The sequence below is a fragment of the Myxocyprinus asiaticus genome, chromosome 5 (assembly GCF_019703515.2).
Source record: "Myxocyprinus asiaticus isolate MX2 ecotype Aquarium Trade chromosome 5, UBuf_Myxa_2, whole genome shotgun sequence".
Lineage (NCBI taxonomy): Eukaryota > Metazoa > Chordata > Actinopteri > Cypriniformes > Catostomidae > Myxocyprinus > Myxocyprinus asiaticus.
Window position 1 is genome coordinate 12,715,165 of NC_059348.1, and position 21,360 is coordinate 12,736,524.

Here is a 21,360-nt window from a genome sequence, read left to right on the forward strand (position 1 = left end):
CTAATGTCATAATTGGATTATGTAGTTACGGTTTCATGACACCAAATTATTCGAACAACCAAATTGCCTCCTTTTTTGAGAGGTCTTTGCTCCAGCAACGGTGACAAATAAAGACAGCATTTTGGCATAGGCCTCAGAAGAAGCAAATAGCTCTCCTTATTAGGTGGTACAGAGAATGACTATGGTGACCATGAAGTAAGTGTCAGTGTCAGGGTGTATCGGACTGAAAGAAGCGATGCTACTAACTTAAATACATTTTCAGTAGCATTACAGAAGTTCAGCTTTTTTAATATAGTGTAGCTTTTCAAGGAACAAGCGTCTTTTTCCAACAAGTAGTGGTGAAGTGCCATGTAACACTACATTGGTTTTTATGTTTTAATTACAGCCTGATATCATAAATATTACTTGACTGTGGTAACATTTTTGCTAAATTATATTACACGGTTCCTTATACGTATTACGGCAGTTCTGAGGGGAAATTTTTACTGTGTGGCACTAAAAGCTAGTGAAATTTTCTGCCATACAGATGAGGTTTTTAAAATGAATGCTCTATCGAGTTTTAAACATGCAAAACGACCTCCCTATCTTAACCTAACTGATAGTGTCATAAAAAAAAAATGTCATCTGCCGTTTTAGTCGTGATTTGTTTGAAAGTGAATAAAAGTCATTGTTGAATCGCCTCTAGTGTTCGTTTCACCAGGAAACTACCACGATATGTACATAAAAAAATCATTTTGCAAACATGTAGGTCTATTAATGTGATTCCATACACCAGTATTGCACACACAACTTCACAGCCAAGCAAGCTGAGGCAATCAAATGTGCCCTCCTAAACGGTAGTAGTGTTAGAAAGTTCTATTCATTGTAGAGAATTAAGTTTGTTTGGACAGTTGATGTAAATGAACCAATAAGATGTAGTTCACCTGTTCGGGTCACTGTGTTGAACTACATAGGTCTTCTGTTGTATAACAAAATATTTCTTGACGGTTAGATTACTGTCTGAGAAAAAAAAAAAAAAAACACGGTTAACTGGTTTTACGATTATTTGCACATTTTCTTTTATGCAACACGAACTGAGGCAAAAAAGTGACATCATATCACAATTGAACATGTGAGTGGATGCGTTTAGCGCAACCATACAATAGGAAAACTGATAAATACACAAAATATAAATAGGAGGTAAAAAGAGACGATCCAACATAGGGCACAACACCGCTTATCTGCATCCCGGGTGCAGAATAATGTGCTTCAGTGTAACTGGAGTGCATAACTGTAAAATGATTGTGGGTGCGCAACATGTAGTTCACGGCGTCCAACAGTTTTTTTTTTTCTTCTGCAACAGTTTATTAAAGCAATCTGCTGTCTGTCAGACACCCCACCATAAAGAATCATCAAAAGCTCCTTAAAAATACTGTTCTTTAATCTGGCCACAACACCTCACAAATGAACCTGTGGACTATGCATAATAAAAGGAACATAAATATACTGTTCAATGCTGTGAATTTGTACACAAACAATTCTTTAAATAATGAGGATAAGTTAAGACGTAACTTCTCAAAGCTTACCATGCTTAATTTGCTGATGGATGACTTGTGGAACATCCTGTCCCCATTTGTAGGATGTGTATCTTTATATGACTTCTGTCATTTGACTACTTTACATCTGTCTTCTTCAGAAACCCTCAGTCAATCAAATGCTCCCAAACAGATGTTTAAAGTTGCTTTTTTGGTGGTATGAGTCTGGTAGATCGAATTCCTCTGTTATATTTTGGAGTTCATATGTAGTCCCAGTTTCACATGAATTGAAAGTTCACGTTCAGTCTGTGACACCTGGCGAAGCACCACACGGCCACCATCCATAACCAGGGTAACAGCCAGTAACCAACCAGACACAAGTGCAAGAGTTATTGACATTTAGGCGTACACTGAAAAACTATTTTATATTATCCACAGTTTTCCTGAGCAACCACTGGTCGATGCATGATGAATCTAATTGTCTGTTTTTTCTGTTTCTGGTCTCGAGACACAATGGAAAAACTACTGCATTCGTCTGACACAGCTGTACATTGACAGGTCCTTAGATAAGCCCTCATAATAAATCTCTGACTGATTGACAAATTCACTTGCAAAATGGATTGTTGTGAACTCTATGCCAATGATTGACTTGTTCAATAATATGCAAATAATATATATATATTGTGTGTGTGTGTGTGTGTGTGTGTGTGTGTGTGTTTATGTGTGTGTATATATATATGTGTATATATATATATACAGTACTGTGCAAAAGTTTTAGGCACTTGTGAAAAATGTTGCATAGTGAGGATGTCTTCAAAAATAATGACAAAAATAGTTTTCATTTATCACTTAATGTCATACAAAGTCCAGTAAACATAAAGCTAAATCAGTATTCGGTGTGACCATCTTTGCCTTTTAAAACAACACCAGTTCTCCTAGGTACACCTGGACACAGTTTTTCTTGGTTGTTCCAAGCTTCTTGGAGAATTCACCACATTTCTTCTATCTATTTAGGCTGTCTCAATTGCTTCTGTCTCTTTATGTAATCTCAGACTGACACGATGTTTAGTGGGGGGCTTTGTGGGGGTCATGACATCTGTTGCAGGGCTCCCTGCTCTTCTATTCTAATCTTTTCTATTTGCAAAATTAATGTTTGGGAGTCTAACATTTATATTTCCTATTGACACACTGATATATGCAGATGAAAATATAAATAACCATCTTAAGACAAATGCTTTTGTGAAAGACCTTTGCACCATTCTCTCTCTCTCTCTCTCTCTCTCTCTCTCTCTATATATATATATATATATATATATATATATATATAGTGTATGTATGTATATGTTTGCCAGGTTTTTAACCATAGCTTCTAAATTTGTATGGTTAAATTAACCTTGACATTTTTAATCGCAGTTAATAGTGAAACCGTATAATCATGACATCCCTAATATTTAGTGAAACGCTTCTGTTAATTAGGGATGTACACGAGTAATTGAGTACTTATTCTGTACCAGCTACTTGAGTATTAAAAACAGTACTTTATAGCAAATGAATGTTCCTTTGTGCATTTGCCTGCTTTGAGCAGTGCTGAATTATGTTGTATTTTCCCTCTGAATCTCTCACCAAATCATAGTTACAATTGAGTCCACTGGGGACACTGTGGTTGTGTTTCGTCGAGGTGTTGGATGAGGGCAGAAGATATGATGATGTCTGTGATTCTGAAAGCAAAGCACAGTGTGACAATGTGAATTCTGCTCTGTTTTTATTCGGTTCTTGTTGAAGTTATGCAAACCAACGGATGAGGCTCTGCTTTTATGGGGAAAAAATACAAGAAACTCGGAAGCTTATCAGACCAGTATGTGTGTATTGCGTTAAATCACTGAACACAGGCACAGCACATTTTACAAAAAGCAAACTTCCACCACTTGTTTTACTGAGTAATAACATCTGAAATTAAAAAAAAAAAGGTGATAGCCTTTATGTAGACTCAGATATGAGTATGTGCATTACCTAGGATGTCCTGATACCAACACGCACGCACGCACGCACACACACACATATATATACAGTGTGTGTGTATATATATATAATATATATACACTCAGTGACCACTTTAGGTACACCTGTACATCTACTTATTGATGCGATTATCTAATCAGCCAATTGTGTGGCAACAGTGCAATGCATAAAATCATGCAGATACGGTCAGGAGCTTCAGTTAATGTTCACATCAACCATCAGAATGGGGAAAAAATGTGATCTCAGTCAGATGGGCTGATTTGAGTATTTCTATAACTGCTGATCTCCTGGGATTTTCATGCACAACAATCTCTAGAGTTTACTTAGTGCCAAAAACAAAAAACATCCAGTCAGCGGCAGTTCTGTGGACGGAAAAGCCTTGTTGACGAAAGAGGTCAACAGAGAATGGCCAGACTGGTTCAAAGTGACAACGGCTATGGTAACTCAGTTAACCCCTCTGTACAGTTGTAGTGAGCAGAATATCATCTCAGAATGTACAACATGTCAAACCTTGAGGCGGCTGGGCCACAACAGCAGAAGATTCATAAAACAAGGAGAGAACGGCACACTGCTATAGATGCTCCCATGTAATTTAATAGATATAGTGATATATAACAGAATAGTTATTGGTTTATAATTAATTTGCCTGAATATCATGTATCTATTTATAATGTTAATTGTAAAGTTTAATTTGTCTTATGTTGATGCTGTGATATTAGCTTTTTAGGATAATTGGTGGTGTTGTATGATCTTTGTTGTAGGTCACTGGTGATTGTTTTTAGATAGGATAATTGACTTGTTGTATGTTCTCATTGGATAATTGCAGAGGTGGGTAGAGTAGCCTAAAACGTTATTCAAGTAAATGTACAATTACTTAAAAAATAAAATAAAAAAAATAGCTCAAGTAGAAGTAAAAGTAATAATGTTAAGAATTACTTGAGTAAGAATGTATTCAATAAAAAGAATACTCAAGTAGTGTGTATCTAGTTACTTATAATGTAATGGATGTTTACTCTCCTATATTCAGTACATGATACTCATTGAACATGCATTACAGAATTATTATTATTAATAATAATGTAATAATATTATTATTATTAATATTATTGTTAATAATGAAAATTGTCATCATTCACCACCATGTTGTTCCAAACCCATATGACTTCTTTCTTCCATCCATCAAATTATTAAAGGGATAGTTCAACAAAAAATCAAAATGCACTCATTTTCTCACCCTCATGCCATCCCAGATGTGTATGGCTTTGTTTCATCTGCAGAACACAAGTGAACATTTTTAGAAAAATATCTCAGCTCTGTTGGTCCATACAATGCAAGTGAATGGTGACCAGAACTTTGAAGCCCCAAAAAGCACATAAAGGCAGCATAAAAGTAATTCATACGACTCCAGTGATTTTCAGAAGCAATATGATTGTGTGGGTGAGAAACAGATAAATATCTATAACTTTATAATATATAAAGTCCTTTTTTTACTATTAATTATCATCCCTGCTCAGTAGGTGGTGATATGCACAAAGAATTTAATCACCAAAAACACAAGAAGAATGTGAAAGTGGAGATTTATTAGTAAAAAAGGATTTAAATATTGATCTGTTTCTCACCCACACTTATCATATCCCTTCTGAAGACAGAGATTGAACCAGTGTCATTTGAATTCCTTTAATGCTGCCATTATGTGCTTTCTGAGCTTCAAAGTTCTAGTAACCATTCACTTATGAACCAACAGATCTGTTGGTCTATGAACCAAAAACGCTAACCTTAATCATCATTTATATTCACTGCATGTTTTTTTCCCCTCCATATTTTGAAAGGGAATGGTGACTGAGACTGTCAGTCCCTAACATTATGTATAACATCTTTTGGGTTCCACAGAATACAGATAGTTTCACGGGGTTGGAAGAAAATGAGGGCGGGAAAATTATGATATAATATTAATTCAAGGCTGAACTATCACTTTAAGGACACTTCTTAGACTTGGATGAATCTGTCAATTAGAAGAGAAGTTTGGAATAGAGTGTCCAGATGTCCCCGTTTCCCCCGTTGATGGTCTGCCCCCGACTGGAGCTTCTGTTGATGTTTCTTGCATTCCTTGAATCGATCACGTTTCTCTCTTGTCGAATTCGCAAAGTCTGGGAACAAGAAAATACTATAGTAGAATGCCCAATTCCCAATGTGCTTTTTAAGTCCTCGTGGTTGCGTAGTGATTCGCCTCAGTCCGGGTGGCGGAGGACGAATCCCAGTTGCCTCCGCATTTGAGACCGTCAACCCGCGCATCTTATCATGTGGCTTGTTGAGCACGTTACCATGGAGACATAGCACGTGTGTAGGCTCCACACCATCCAATGCGGCAACCACACTCAACCCGCCACACGCCCCACTGAGAACGAACCACATTATAGCGATCACGAGGAGGTTACCCCATGTGACTCTACCCTCCCTAGCAACCGGGCCAATTTGGTTGCTTAGGAGACCTGGCTGGAGTCACTCAGCATGCCCTGGGATTCGAACTAGTGAACTCCAGGGGTGGTAGCCAGTGTATTTTACCACTGAGCTACCCAGGCCCCCAAGAAAGCCTTCCTTTACTCCTCGCCTGGCATAACGTGAGATCTTTATCGGATGATCTCAGAAATTTGGCCAGGATTGATGTCCTGTCTCCCTCCATGGATCTCCAAGCTGGGACTCTGTGAGCTCGCTTGATTTCCAGCTTATGGCCTGTTATGTCGAGCAGACTCTGAAAGAGCTCATCTAGGAATTTGACCATATATCGGCCTTCCTCATGCTCAAGAATTCCAACAATTTGGACGTTCTTTCGTTGACTACGATTCTCCAAATCCTCCAGTTTTTGCCAGACGCACTGCAAATCTGTCTTGGTCGCTAGCGGATTAGCAGCTAATTCCCTCTCCGATGACTCCAGATAATCATTTACATTTTACATTTATTCATTTGGCAGATGCTTTTACCCAAAGCAACTTACAAAAGAGGAAAACATAAGCGAATCATCTTAGGAGACAGTGGTATGAAAAGTGCTGTATTACCAAGTATCACTAGCATCATAATAGTATTCAAAACAGATTATTTTTTTTTTTATTTTTTTTTTTTTTTTTAATGACTGGTTAAGTGCTCATGGAAAAGATGTGTTTTTAGACAGAGAGTGAGTCAGCTTCACGGATGTAGTTGGGAAGGTCGTTCCACCAAGGTGGTACGATGAAGCTGAAAGTCCGGGAAAGTGTTTTGGTGCCACTTTGTGTTGGTACAACAAGGCGACATTCCTTAGCCGACCGCAGGCTTCTAGTGGGCCGTAGCTCTGCATAAATGATTTTAGGTATGCTGGAGCAGACCCAGTGACTGTTCTGTATGCCAGCATCAGAGCCTTGAATTTGATACGTGCATCAACTGGCAGCCAGTGGAGAGAGACAAGGAGTGGTGTAACATGTGCTCTCTTTGGTTCATTAAAGACCAGACGTGCTGCTGCATTCTGGATCATTTGGAGGGGTCTAATTGCACATGCAGGGAGGCCTGCAATGAGAGCGTTACAGTAATCCAGTCTAGTTAAGACAAGTGTCTGAACAAGAAGTTGTGTGGCATGTTCAGAGAGGAAGGGTCTTATCTTCCTGATATTGTAGAGTGTAAATCTACATGATCTTGTGGTCTTTGAGATGTGGTCTGTGAAATTTAGTCTGTTGTCGATGGTTACCCCTAGATTTCTGACCGATTTGGAAGGCGTTACTATAGTTGCACCCAGCTGCACAGTGATGTTGTGTTCAACAGCAGGGTTGGCTGGAAAGACAAGGAGTTCAGTCTTGGCTGGGTTGAGTTGCAGGTGCTGCTCCTTCATCCAGGCCGAAATGTCCGCCAGGCAGGCAGAAATTCGAGCAGTCACTGTGGTGTTGTTGGGCTGGAAAGACAAGTAGAGTTGCGTGTCATCAGCGTAGCAGTGGTAAGAGAAACCATGTACCTGAATGATGGGTCCCAGTGATGTTGTGTATATAGAGAAGAGAAGTGGCCCAAGCACTGATCCCTGAGGTACCCCAGTAAGTAGCTGATGTGGCTTGGATACCTCACCTCTCCAGGCTACCTTGAAGGACCTACCTGAGAGATAGGAATTAAACCAGTCAAGCACAGTTCCTGTGATGCCCAGCGATCTGTCTCTCGATGTCCGACAATCTTGTAAACAACTCAGAGAATATCTCCTCCATGGAAGTGATCCATCATCATATTACAGCAAGATCCACCAAGTCTGCAACAACCTTCGTCAGCATTGCCGACACATTCGTCAATTCACACCGGATTTTTTCAGTTCACCGTCCGAATTAAGTCCGGGGCTTCCGGCCTGCCACTGAGGGGAATCAGCCCGAGCACTTAAGTGTCTTTTAATATCTCCAGAGCCAGAGGATTTTGAATTCCTTGACATATTGTCTTCCCAAAACAATTAAGAATCAGGGTGTATTGAATATTGGTTTGTGACAAATATTATTAAAACTAAAAAATATTTTCAAATATTTAAAATTAACAGCAACATTCTTTGATAACATCAAATTACACCCAGTCTTTTTTGAAGATCATGAATTCGGATGCTTTTTCAAATTCAGGTTCTGGTGATATAAAAATGACGCCATAGACAACCTTGTGGTCTTGCTGAATAACTTACAAATTCTCTTGAAGAATTTACTGGGAAAAGCAATCATTAGCAGGGAATAGAACCTGAAATTCATTCTGAAATCCCCCACTTTGTCAAGCAGATCTCACAACATGCCAGACGGTAATACCTGAATAAAAACACAATTGGACCCCCTTTTACTTTTGCATGAAGTCACATTTGAGCTACTGAATAAACATCAGATTTCATGTGTCATGATTTCCTTATGAGGCAGCTCTTTTTCAACCTCTGGATATATTGCATGAACATTTGGAAATTTAGCAGCATGACAAGAGTCCACGTGCAGTGCCAAGAACTGGTCTCTCGACATGGCTTTCCTCAAAGATTACATTAAAGTGATCAGGGCAGAATGCTTCTGGAAACCTCCAGAGCTGTCAATAATGTCAACGTCTACTGCTCTGTTGGTATATGTCGTCTGGACAACCCCTAGGTTGTGGTTATTAATAGAAAGCACCTATGTTACAAGTCAAAAGTGGCAGATTTAAAGGCATAAATTTCACCGCAATAACATATGTGCTGTACGAACTGTGTTCGTGAGTTTTGCAAATCCATTTATTGCTCTGTCTCTCATTGGATGTGTGAAAGGAACCCAGAAATTATACATAATGAGCTACTACCCTGCCAGTGTTGTCAGTTGGTGTGACCAATATAGTCATTAGCTGACAGTCTTGTCCCCTGTGTGCTATGAAAGTAACACTCGGCTCTCCTCGTCACAAACCACAGAATGCTGGTTAGATGTTCACCAGCTATGCAGCAGACCCAGTGAGTGTGTTTGCATGCTTGCATTCTCTGAAATAACTGGCAAAAGAGGTGCTGGTCCAACATATGCTGCCTACACCATGTCTAAAACATAAAATCTTTAGATATTGACTGAAATTCTCTAATTGCAAAGGTACTCGCTGGGTATATGTGTGGTTCTTTGTTAGTTTGCTTGCTGATATTTGTAAAAAAACATATTGATATGGGCAAAGACATTACATAGACTAAAATTGAAGGACCAGAGTATATCTAGGGACCGGAATTTCCTGTAATTAGAGACATTTGGGGTGGGCTTTTTTTACTTGAGCCAGAATCAATTTTACCCTAGCAACCACTAAGAACACCTCAGCGACCGCATAGCAAAATGCTAAAAACCATTCAGAACAACTAAGCAACCACTGAATCCACCTTAGCATTGTGGAGGTGAAGCATGTAGCTGGAGAGTAAAAACATCTAGGTTCATACGAACATTAACTTCTGAACTATAATTGTGTTTTCCATGGGGTATCGGACATTAGAGAACATTAACCACATTAGCATTCATTCAGGCTACCAATCTGACAGGACGCACATTAAAAAAATATTATGCCCGAAGCACCGTCATTCATTTTTCCTTGCCGGATTTGTCCTATATAATGTTCACCCAGGTGAAACCAGGCTTGTGCTTTTATTCATTACATTATTTAATTTTAAAGCAGGAAGTCCAATGTAGTTATTTTGGACTGTGAGGGTATCATATCACATTTACACACCTACCTGAAAATGCAAGGCTTTTCAAGAGTTTATTAATCCATAACTATTATGAGTATTGGACCCAAATCATTTCAGAATAGTTAACTGTGATATGATATTCTACACAATCAGTGTTATCATGTATCTGTTTGGAAGTTTGCCACTACAAACTTTTCAAACTACTGGTCAACCTGTGTCGCTTATCAGCTCTTCAGAGTTTGAATTACCCTTACTTGATTAAGAAGAGTTCTATTATTTCGAAGAAAAGATCTCAAGAATTTGCCTGAGGAACCAGAATGGTCTGCATATGACATCCTCTCCAGTGCTTATTATTGATTTGTGCTGTGCCCTGTTTTGTCTTATGAACACACAGCGGTGAATTAAAGAAGCAAGTCTTTGTGTGCAGCTTCATACCTTGCACATCCAGGAGTCATGGCCTAGTGGCATTGAGTTGAGTTGTGGTGCTTATGCAGGGTTACGATTTGGAAACCAGCTCATAAACTGACAAATCACAACTCCTCTTATTCTCGTTTTGCCTTTCTTTGTCTTTATTAGATGGCCTTCAAAGAGAGAGAGAAGCCTTTCTCCATATTTGGCTTTTTTGTCACTTTTAGTAGTTATAAATGTACATAAAGGGCAGGAAATGCTGGGGAAACGACAGAGAAACAGGGTCAGGAAATGTGGTGAGCAAGACTTGAACTTGCCTTTGCCGCATAAACACCTCCGAACATTGTCTTGGATGTGCGTAAACCGCTAGGCTAGGTGTGGGTGGTATGACCAAAATCTTAAGGCATGGTCACTTTTACCTTTGCACAACAACATTCTGTGAATGACATCCCAATCTCAGTGGAAATCTGCACAATCAGGAATGTCACCTGATGTACTTCTGGTGGCAAAGAATTTCTCCACACAAATTTCGTGGTTGGTGAACTTTGACACATGAATTCACTGCCAAGTTTCTTGGCTCGGCAGTGACCTGAGTAGGCAATACTTTGTACACTACACTGAATATTCACTGGAAAATAATTTAAGTGGTGAGTTACTTTATTACTTCACTTTCTGCAATCAGTTCAAATAGAGCTTAACTTAACTTAACATGGGTCCTGAGTTAAACAATTCATTCAAGTAGATAGGAGCTGTTCTCTTATGCTGCTTGTATCCATAGAAAATAGCTAGCTGCCCAGGAGCATTCCAAAGATGGCATCCAAGTGAACTGACTTGCCTTGAAAGGGACTTTTCCACAGTTGATTTCTATATTAACGCTGCAAGCTGTGATGTTGCTTGCATGTTGCCATATACATCTTAACTCTGGTTTGCATTGTGTCTAAAGGCCTTCACACACCAAAGGCATCACCTTTGATAAGATCAGGCGATGCAAAGTAGTGATGCAGCAATATAATTTACATGTTAAGAGAACCCAAATGAGGAACTTTATTTCCATTTTTAAGATATTTGATGCAAATGAAATACATCCTCAAAGCTAGTTCAGGATTTCGGTGAAAATTTTGGTTGGTGTGCAAAGGCCTTTACGCTCCTTTATAACAAGTTATTCCTCATCTTGAATTTTTAAGGACACGTTGCTCTGCATTTTTACATTGCTTCATGTTTCTTCATTGCTTTCATGTGTAGGTAATATAATGCTAGCCCTACACAAGGCCACAGCAACAACAAGAGTTTGCCTTTAAACAATTCCTGGGTGGCATTGACCCTATTTGTCCTCTTGTTTTCTCTCTTATAGGCTGACAGGTAATGAACCCCTGTCCATTCTGCCATTGAGCTCACAGCCAGACGAGAGGGCGGGCAAGGCACACTACAAGCTCTGTGATCGACTCAAGCTGGAAAAGAAACAGCGCAGAATGTGCAGACGGGACCCTGGTGTGGCAGAGACTCTGATGGAGGCCATCAGCATGAGTGCCTTAGAGTGCCAGTACCAGTTCCGCTTTGAGAGGTGGAACTGCACCTTAGAGGGTCGCTACAGGGCGAACATTTTAAAAAGAGGTAAGCAACAGGGCTGAAATGATTAGTCGGCGTTATCGACAACGCAACAACGAAAAACTTGCCTAATAGTTGTTTGATCTCATTTAACATAACATGAGATAATGATGGCGCGCGAAAGAAGCACTTAAACTCACGCCTGATTGAGGAGAGGAAGAAGACTGCTCACAGTCCAGATGCACTCCAAAGTTTCCAAACAGCTTAAGGTGATGTAGATCGGAAAGTATAAGGAAATTATACAAAACAAGAAAAATAAAGAAGCACTCTCATTGTGAAATAAAGCGGAGCCGGAGCTGTGTTGCACTTAAGCAATACTTGTATGTCAGAGTGTCTTTAAAGGAAACACCCCGGCGTTATATCTTTAATGTATCCTTTATTAAAGTTAAAATAATAAGGAAGCAGGTCATGTAAATAAGTACAAACTCCGAAACTGCCATTTCTCTGTGCAGTCAATGCTTCTTCTATGAGTCGCGTGAAGTCATCCGATCTAAGGGCGTGAGATTGAAACTGCACCTGTCTGATGCACAGTCTGGCACAGGGACACTCGTCCCTCATGCGCTCTTGCTGCAGCTAGATTATTATGTGCAACGTAGTGAATCATAACACATATGAAGGAAATCACCGATACACAGCTCTTTTAAGAAGAGAGAGTTTGTTTTTGAGTTAAAGGTGGATCGAAGTGAACAAAATGTGAGAGAGGATAGTCTTCGCCCCATTATACACTGCAACAAAATTTGTTTTTGATTTGTTGTTGCTTTGGCTTGTTTTCCAATATAAATATCTAAAACTCCTTTAAAACAACCGTACATTTACTTTAGCAGCTATACTGCAGAAGAAACATTTGTTATCAGAGAATGTTGAATATAATATTAAAAATACAAATATTTTAAAATATCTAAAAATCCTTAAAACAAGATACATTTACCTGAGAAGCAACATATAAGATATTAAGACTTGCTTTCAGAGAATGTATCTTGAATATTAGTGTATTTTGACTTTACTGCACTCGCAGAAGTATGAACAAGTGGAAAAAATACACTTATATTCAAAATACACTAATATTTAAGATACATTCTCTGAAAACAAGTCTAAATATCTTATATGTTGCATCTAAAGTAAATGTATCTTGTTTTAAGGATTTGTAGACAATTTTAAATGGGAAAAAAAGGCAACACTTGATAACAATAGAATTTTTTTTTTTGCAGTGAATTCTTTACTGAATTAAACTTCATAAATGTATTTTTTTCATTGAATGTCATTTAGAGGTATTTTTAAAAGATGATTTTGTCCTCTTTATTGTTAGTAAGCATCGTTTAATACAACCTTTTAAGTCGGGGCACAAGCTGAATAATCAGTTAAGAGCTAATAATTAATCATCGCAATAATCGACCGAATAGTCGAATAATCATTCTAATAATTGTTAGATTAGTCAATTATCAAAATAATCGTTAGCTGCAGCCCTAGTACGCAAATAAGTTATGTTACATTAGTTAGTAAGCTTAAAAAAAGTTTTAAAAGTTCTATTTTTTAAAGTAGAATTAAAAAAATTAAATCAATACATTGCTTTTTTTGTTTTAGCATTCCGACCACCTTGACATAACAACACTGGCTCAACCAGTGGCATGTGTTTGGGCCAGGATCTGTTTTTCATCAGACAGGGGGAGTGTTTGGGAAACCTGTATTTCAAACAGTCATTATTCCCATTTGCTGATGCTAGTGACTCTTGACCTTTAATTTGTACAATTTTCTTACAGTGCCCAAACTGTTTTTTGATGTCCAGTTAGCCCAACGTCAACTATCTAATAATTTTTACAAGCAAAACATTGACGTTTTGCTTGTTTTTTGTCTTTATTTATCTGCGATAAATAAAAGCAGTACTGTTTTTCAATATCCACTCCGGAACTGATCCTGACAGATAGCACAAATGTCTATTTCGTGGCAGGTGAAAATTTGTGCTCTGATTAACTTTTTAGAGACTAAATTATTATTTCTTCCTAAATCTAACATACATTACATGAATATACCATTAAAACATTTCTAATGTAATATGAATTAAAGATTTAAATTCATAATTCATCACCCCCACCTTTAGTTCTGGTCTGCAAAGGTGCCTGACCCACACAAATCTTCCGGTATTTCACACCCTAGAGGTACATGTAAGTATGAGAGGGGTTTGGTGCTGTTACTGGGATTCCTGTAGGAGAAATTCAACCCTTAAATTAGCAGGAAAATCACTGGATTGTAGGTCAGAAATGAACTGCTGGCTCCCTTGTAATCTTCATGTTCTTCACAGGCTTCAAGGAGACAGCATTCCTCTACGCCATCTCTTCAGCAGGCCTGACCCACGCCATGGCCAAAGCCTGCAGCGCCGGCCGCATGGAGCGCTGCACCTGTGACGAGGCTCCAGACCTGGAGAACCGCAAGGCCTGGCAGTGGGGTGGCTGTGGAGACAACCTCAAGTACAGCAACAAATTTGTCAAAGACTTCCTGGGTAAGAGGTCCAACAAGGATCTCCGCGCCTGGATAGACATGCACAACAGCAACGTAGGAATAAAGGTAAGGTGATAAAATATGTTAAACAATAAAATATTTGTTTTGTAGTGCAAATTTTACATGTATATTACACTGTTCAAAAATTCTGTTAAATTTACGGTAAAAAACTGGCAGCTGTGGTTGCCAGAAATTTACCGTAAAAAATACGGTAACCACGTTTCAGGCTTTACGGGATGTAATTTTGATGCCTGTGTATTTCATGGCGCATTACCGTTGTTTATATTATTAAATAAAAAACATATACATTTACCTTCTGAAACTGTAAAAATCTGCTTTTCATGTTATAATGTATTGTTAATTACCATAGTAATTACAGAAGGGCACATGATGACTTGAAGTTGATCAATGGAGGCCCTTCCAGGAGCAATGACCTATAAACATGTAGAGACAGTGCTCAGTGTCACTCACACAACCACTAAACACCTTCAGGGTAACTATAATAATGTAATAAACATTAACTAAACTACATCAAATATAACACAGAACACCCCAATATACGTAACTGATATTAAAAATAAGAAGAGACATAACTATTCCCATAAAATATAATTAAATGAACTGGCTCATGCAGGGAGTTCTGGGAATGCCTGATTATTGTTTTTTTACTGTAATTTTAACAATAATTTACTTAAAGTACATGTACTCTCTTGTTAAACATAATATAAACTTTTACTGTTAATTATACAGAAAATCATACTTTTTATATTTAAAAAAAAATATTTTTAAAAAATTTTACCATAAAACTACATGTATTGTCTATTTAAAAATATATATTAAAAAAATTACTGTATATTTTAAGGTAACTACCCGTTAACCAATTAATGTTTTTTTTTTTTTTTACTGTAGCATTTTTACAGTCTTTTACTGTTAAAATTACGAAATGTTTTACTGTATAGGGTTAGTTTTTAAAAATGACTCCTTATAGCTAAAGATCCTTAAATCAAGATACATTTACTGTAGTAGCAATGGGAAAATTGGGTAACACTTAAAAGTAAGGTTTTGCTTGTTAGCATTAGTAAATGGACTGAACTAACAGTGAACAATATCATTTTAGAGCATTTTTCACCTTGATTAATGTAAATGTTTAAAAATACAACTGTTCATTTTTTTGTTCATGTATTATGTTATATTGCATTAACCAGTGTTAACACAACTTTTAATTTTAAAAATGTATTAGTATATGTTAAAAATATTAATATATTAATATTATTGTTATTTTAATCGAATAATGTTAATGAAAGTTAACGAATACAACAATTGCAAAGTGTTCCCAAATATTGGGTAAGACAAAAAAATTATTTTCTTGTTTTAAGCATAAATCTAACAAAATTTTAGACATTTATGCTTAACATTATTAAATACATTTGTGAATAGGGTACAAGTGTGTGTGTGTGTGTGTGTGTGTGTGTGTATATGTATATATGTATATATGTGTGTGTATATATATATATATATATATATATATAATATATATATATATATGGCCTTAATGTAATTTTGCTTATCAATATCAATAGCAAAACTGTCTTTTAAGCTGGGGATCATAAATAGTGTGGAAGAGTTATGGGTTTGAGAAGTATGCATGAGTAAATTGAATATAGAATAAAGCAGTTGATTTGAATTGTTTCTGTCTTAGATTTCTTTCTTTCTTTCTGTTTTTGCTGTGGTGGTTAAACGAATCGCTCCATACATTTTTTAAGGTCACTTAAATAGTCTCTAAAATACCCAGCTTAAATCACTTTAATTGACTATTTAATTCAGTAATTTATAATAAGTGCCCATTAATCAAGGCTCGGTTTCCCCGTAAGTCTAAAGAGCTATAGGTTTGTCCCAAATGCAAGTCTTCCATCTTTTTTGTTAAGAGAAGGAGGCAAGGTAATATGGAGACCCTTGTAAGAATAAAAACAAAAAGAAGGAAAAGAAAAAAAGCCCATAACACAGAGCCAAAGTAAACTACAGGTCTGGCACCAACAGATTGTCTCATATTGTTCGTTTTAGTTTTAGTATGGATATAAATTACAGCATGGCTCAGCACAGACTTGTCCTCTATGCTCGGTCCATCTAAAGTAGTCGTCCTCAGGCCATTTTGTCTGCGATAAGAGATTTACAGCACTGCATTTTATGTTTTTGTCCATCTGCACATGTAAGGAGGTGTACAGTCTTTGGGGTCAAATCCCATATGGAGAGCAAACTTGGAATGTGCTAGCCTCGGCATCCCCTCCACTCTAAAGCTGACGTTTCACATTTTCCTCTGCTTCCATTGTGGTGGATTTGCAGTTTCTGTTGAAAACTTCAAAGTTCACCACTTGTTTAACAGAAATTGTCCAGACAGCGCCTTATATATTCTTATCTTAAAGTCCACTTTCTTACAGAAATGTTGAATGGGTCAAACATTGTGGTTGGTAATGCTCACTGAATAACATGGCATTAAGGTAACTTACAGTGTGAATAGTTTTAAAAGCGCACTCAGCACTTTTTCACCATTAAAAAAGTTTTACTCTTAAAGAAATGAATTGTATTTTTTTAAACATATGTATAAAATTATGACCACTCACATGAGATGAGGACTCTAGTCATATCAGAAATCTTATAAAAGCTGTTTTATTCCACATTGGGCAGCGGCGCCCTCATGGGTGCTACCATTTTAGAGTCACATGACCAGCTGAATACTACTCGCTTAATCTCAGTAACTGCCCTGTTATTGGGCACTTTCACTCTTGTAAATTAATCATGGCTGATTGTGAATAATGAATTTCTACAATGGCATCGGTAACTGAAAACTGTTGATTTTGAATGATGCTGCATCCACACCACTAGGCAAAATGTTACTGAGTGCACTTTTAATGTGTGAGATCTGTTACACCATGTCCTTATCTGACGCTACACGATAAAGCGACTAGCAATTTAATCTCTTCCATGTAAACCATGAGTTCTTGCCGTGACTGAAACAAGTGGCAGGACATTATATTTTTTCAATGTGGTGCAGGTGAGCCACAGTGAAATCTCATTGGTCCAAAATCTTGTTCTACATAACTGTATGGTGTATTCACCAAATATGTTCTTATTGGATGTAATTGGCTGCAAATCAAATTTGATACCTCAAATTTGGCTGTTTGTTGAGAAGATGTGTTTGATTACTTTGAGCGATCTGACTTCTAGTTTGGAAATCTAGTTTATATTTATTGGATCATTTCGAGAGACAGAGAACATTTTATTGGAAATCTGTACTGGAAAAGCACAAAAATGTGTAGCGCTCTCCTGACTTGTTTGCATGTAGACTTCCGTGTGACTTGAGTTCCTTAACCTCCGCTTCACTTCTAAAATTTACTTTAAAGTTACCATTATAATAATATATTTCTTGGTGATCCCTACACATAATTGACATATTTTAAAGCAGAGCTTTTTGACTAGAGCGTTGATAAAACCATAATTATGGCTATTAGGAAGGAATGAGGATAATATTGTACCCCTCAATGGGCTGTGTTGTCATTCACTCTTTGGTTGGGCAGGGTTAGAGCAATCAAAATATGAGGGAGCATCAAAGTTATTGCTTCAATGTGCTTTTGAAATACTTGTTTTGTAAACAATCATGCCCATATGTTTAACTGACCTTTCAATATGAAGGGTAACATAAGGGTTTGGTAAACATGGCACTCGCTGTGTCTTTGATGTGTGGCAGCTGAGCTCTGTGCTGTGTCTGCAGAGATAATTGGAGACATAAATGTTGATGTTTGGTCAAATTCTTCACTGTGATGCCTTTGATGTGTGTCGTCTCACCACTTTCAACATTTGTCCCGCCCAGGTGATCAAGGCTGGGGTGGAGACCACCTGTAAGTGTCATGGAGTTTCAGGCTCCTGCACTGTGCAGACTTGCTGGAGGCAACTGGCACCTTTCCACGAGATCGGCAAGCAGCTTAAACAACGCTACGAGACTTCAGTCAAAATGGCCAGCTCCACCAATGAAGCTACCGGAGAGGGGGAAATCTCGCAGACAAGATCCCAGGGGCAACAGCCCCCACTGGGCCCACGGCCGGACCCCATTCCCCGCACCACCGATCTTCTGCACATCGAGGACTCACCGAGCTTTTGCCGGCCCAGCAAGTATTCGGCAGGCACGTTGGCACGCAAGTGCTACAAGGATAAAAACTGTGAGGCCATTTGCTGCGGCAGGGGCCACAACACTCAGAGCCGAGTGGTGACTCGGCCGTGCCAGTGCCAAGTACGCTGGTGCTGCTATGTTGAATGCAAACAGTGTACTCAAAGAGAAGAGGTTTACACCTGTAAAGGGTAAAAATCATGACAACCATGCAGAATATCTCTGACCAGAACAGTGAAGAGAGACAAATGAGAGTTAGTGGAAAACAAAAAAAACAAACAAAAAAAGGACCAGAAGTGACGTGTTGGAATAGGTGGATTCCCTTGTCCTGGTTTGGAGAAAGTTAAAAAAAGATAAAAAGCACTTTTGGAGAGGTTTTGCAAGGCATTTTTTGTTTTGTTTTCCAAGTGGAGTGGTGTGAAGGCTGTATAATATACCCAGCCTAAGGGAATTGTCCACAATTTTGAGAGACATCTTGGAACTAGACAAAACACTTTGCTGAGTTACTCGTCTGCCAAGATATCAATCAGCGGTAAAATCCAGTCTTGGACAGACAATTGTTTGTTCAGTGATCTGACAGTCTCTGTATAATAGCTTGAAAATTTTCAAGCTGTGTGTAAGAGTATGTTTGTATGCGAGTTCATTCCAACTGAAATTATTCGGAGACTGAATATGCATTGACAAATCGATGGCGTCAGATTTATTCTACATGCACATGTATTCTACACCCACACAAGAATGTGTGTATGCATATGTACATAGATATAATTATATTATAATTCTATTATATACACCACTTATCTGAGTATGTTGAATAACCACTAACCACACAAAAGTTTTAATGTTTGTGTGCTTGCGTTCACTTTGTGTTGTAATTCTCATCGACAAGGCCCTTCGTAAAGCAATACTTTTTGATTTGTGTCTTTCTGTGGATATAATTTATGGAACTTTGGAGGACAATTCCTTTGCAAGGAACAAAAATTATTAGCTTTTCCTCTTGATTTCCTTTTTTTTTATTGTTTGCTTGACAGTGAAAATCTTTGCCAGTCCATTTAAGATTTATCTCTGCCTTAAATGAACTCTACAGATGACTGTTCAGGGAACAAGTGAAACCACTATGCGCAACTGGATGGTAAAGAAAACTTTGAGATATTGCAAGCAGGAGTGTTAGTCTCCATTATTTAGGCCTCCACCTGACGACAGATCCATCCATCCTCATTAAAAGCTGCTGATTCATTGCTGTAGTCGCTGCAGCAGTGCTTTTCAGGTGTTGTTGGTTTAGTATGCCATGGTTCGTGGTCACTTTAGGTTCAGTGAGTTTTATAGACAGCTTGAGGGTGTAACGAAGAGACGAGAATAAACATGACAGCAAATGTGAGCCACAAGAGTCTGCATTGAAAGAGCTAATTTATTCCCCTTTTTGAATTTGATTTCTAGGAGCAAGTAGTTAATCTCGAAGCTAATACAGGATTTGATGTAATTCAAATTTGATGGAAATTATGGTGGACGATTGAACACCTGCTAGATTTCAGTTGGGAATGGCGGTCAAAGTGTGATGGGCCACATACACACTGCATCTAGATCAGTCATGAAGCTCTACGTGGCACATGCTGAAAGGTTCTTTGAACATGTAACCTGTTAGCCAATCAACTTGCATACTCTCTTTTTGTCTCACATTTAAATTGCCTCAGTTGTTTGCAGGTGAGCCGGTTTTACTGCAGAGTGCTATGAAAGTTTTCTCTCTGAAACCCTCCTTCCCAGCACCACATGTCTAGATCTGCTTCAAGGGGATTGTATGTATGTTAAATTGTGCAGCAGCAGCAGCATTGTATGCAGTCTTCATGCTCAACACAGCATGTGTGTGTTCTTGCTGTATCAAGACTTCATACTTTGCAGTGGCAGCAGCGTAGCAGACCTAGTCTGCAAAGACCAAAAACAGAAATCTGTTATTTGTGGGAGTGACAACAGAATTCACTCTCAAAAAAGTCAGGGGAAGTCACAACCTAATTTTCGTTTAATCCACAGAGTGTGTACAGAACCAAAATGAACAACTATTTGTTAATGCAGTAGCACCACTCTCTTTTGGACACTGACATCTCATTTGAGGTGCGGTGCTACAAAAATCATAGAGCAATTTTGGGAGTGACTCCGGCATTCTGTACACACACAGAGCGATAGTTTAGGGAATTCATTCCCACATTTAGATGCAAAAATTTGGAGTGCGTACGTGGCCAAAATGTTCTGCTTGAATGTGGTTCTCCTAACACATTGTTAATCAGCAGCAACTTTATCTAACTTTCTTTAGAAAATATTCTTCTAAAGTTTCATTGAACCTATTCACAATTGTGACAAAACAATCTTTGCTTAGAATTAATTTACTATATCCTCCTGTCAACTCCATTATTATAGATTGGCATATTTATTTATGTCCATATGGACATGGATGTCCATATATACATATTGTTAAATAGAACACTGAAATTTCATTTTTGTATTATTATTTAAAATGACCAAATGACAGGATCTAAGTTTCTGATCAGACTTTTAGTCACTTAAAAACAGACTCTGTCAACTTAGTGGTGGCACAAATTTTGACAATGTATGACTTTGGATCCAGACCACCAGACTCTCTAGAGATAAACATAGTGTAAATACAAATACATTTATATATATATATATATATATATATATATATATATATATATATATATATATATATATATATATATATATATGAACATATGACAAAAGTATATGAATGAATTATATATGCTTTTTTTTATTGTTTTAGTTGAGTGTGAATGAACTACTGAGTGAGGGAATGACAAAAAGCAAAATGGCACCATTCATGCACTGAAGCTTGGAAGCTCTCCTATTAAGTATTTAAAGACATGTATTTATGAATATATATATATATATATATATATATATATATATATATATATATATATATATATATATATATATATATATATTTTCAACAAAAAATTCTCTCAATTGTAAATAGCTAAGTTTAT

General features: G+C 37.7%; 1 pseudogene; it reads left to right on the top strand.

Moving 5' to 3' along the window:
- Positions 1-21,042, top strand: part of LOC127440955 (protein Wnt-9a-like) — a 50,723-nt pseudogene extending 29,681 nt beyond the window's left edge.
- Positions 21,043-21,360: the final 318 nt, after the last annotated feature.